Genomic DNA, 1,936 nt, shown 5'->3' on the forward strand with positions numbered 1-1,936 from the left:
TACACAATGGAAGAGGGGCATGACTGTACTACTGTGCCCTACTCCCCCAAATTAGCCCTTGACTGCAGGTGTCCCTGTTTGATTAAAACAAACCAGATTGTTTAACAGGAAACAAGGAATATAATCCTGAGACATACTCCCCATATGAGAAAACCCTGTAAACAAGTGAGCAGTTGCCCAATTCTACACTTTGGTTCACTTGAAGGAGAAATGGAACTACTCAAGAATAAAATTGCCTTTCCTGGCTATAAGTAAAACATTATGAAATATGAAATAAATCATTTTTCATATTTGGACAACTAGGAAAATAGGTAGATTAGCTAAAAATCATTTTTCAGTTGGAAATTTGAATCTCAAAATCCCAAAGTGTGATTTTTTTTTTTTTCCTAGGAGGTTTTATGCACCTGGATATACAAATTTTGATTGAAAGTGCTTTCTCAGCTGAAACTGCATTTAAAGCTGCTTCTGTGGGGCTATAAAATAGCAAATAATACAGGAAGGTGCTCATTATTTATTTGAGGGGGGGAAAAAAAGATCGGGTCCTTTGGTATATTTAGTTTTGGCCTTCCTGTCTTCATGTTTCTACTTCATAAATCATGAGTGGAAGAAAATATTCTTAAATGTCCTCTTTAGATATATTTTTCATCACCACCTTCCAAGCTTTATTTTTTAATACTGGGATAGGAAATGACTTTAGGGAAATCAAAACAATGATTATTCCCTCCATGTAGTATTTCAGAGTGCATTGAGGATGACTCCTGGGATTGTTCAATATTGGTAGAAAAGGTGAAGCACGCTCCAAAACAAAATAGCCTTTATTCACAAAAATTAAAAAGCAATCACCAGACCATTAGAAGTCTGGACATGAATATTAAAGTCTTTGACTCTCACTTTGACTGTTCCCCTACCTAAAATAGTCCCTCCTACAAATTGCAAAAATATATGCAGAGACCAAAATAATGAATTATTAAGAGATTGTTAAATATTGATCCTTTGTATAAGATATACCATACTTACTCAACTATATGGTGACCCTAAATATAAAATGATTCCCCAATAATTAGATTCTATATATGGAAAATTTATAAATTTGTTATACTTTTCAGGTATAGAATCTAAGTATTGGAGGGCTGCCTTGAATTTGTCCCCCTCCCACTGCGACAAGAGGGAAAATACATTTGGGGGTCAGGTAGCTCCCTTGCTCCCTTGCCCTTGGCCTCCCGTAGCTTCTTCCTGTTGTAGTCCTTTCCTCCCACCCCTCCTTACTATCTCAGCGTACTCTCCCATGGCACATTGAAGTGAGGGGCAAAACTGAAAGTGCTAACCTGGAAATAAATATACATGTAGTAATTTGCATAAATTTACTACAGCTACCCGTAGACTTAACTCATACAGAAATGACACATTTAACCTTTTTTGAAACAGCTGCAAGTTTTAGCAAAGGTACTCCATAAACACACATTTAAGCAGCACTTTTATACAAACCATGCATGATATTAGTCCAAAGCCGAAACGCTTATGATTTACCAAAGAGTTCATTGGATTTAGCCTCAGCAGAGTCAACAGCATTTCAAGCCATGGTGACCCCACAGCTCAGCACTACTCAATATGTGTGTGTACTCTGGACACCTCTTACAAAGGAGCTATGTGCTAATTAGCCCCCACTCATGACTTGAACTGGCTGCTTATGTCATGGGGCATGTGTAGATGAAACCGGGGCCCTAAATTGAAGTGGTGGGTTTTTAAAAACACTGCTTCAATTTAAGGTGAAGTAAACCCCCATGTCATGTAAACCTGTCTTACCTGCCTCTCCAGTGATGGGAAGGGGAGGGTGAGCTGCTGGTGGGCAGAGCGGTCCCTGGGCAGCGGGGGGGCTGGTGCTTCCCTCCATGGCAGTGGCGGGCTCCCCCCTTAGGTAGCCCCTGCCTGCAGGCAC

The 1,936-nt window shown here is 39.8% G+C and overlaps 1 protein-coding gene across 1 annotated transcript in view; it reads left to right on the forward strand.

Moving 5' to 3' along the window:
• STPG2 (sperm tail PG-rich repeat containing 2) overlaps positions 1 to 1,936 on the forward strand; it is a 744,920-nt gene that overhangs the window by 311,156 nt on the left and 431,828 nt on the right. The gene's annotated exons all lie outside the window — the stretch shown is intronic.

Source organism: Gavialis gangeticus, unplaced genomic scaffold, assembly GCF_001723915.1.
Source record: "Gavialis gangeticus isolate Ggan-Ray unplaced genomic scaffold, GavGan_comp1, whole genome shotgun sequence".
In the NCBI taxonomy this organism is placed as follows: domain Eukaryota; kingdom Metazoa; phylum Chordata; order Crocodylia; family Gavialidae; genus Gavialis; species Gavialis gangeticus.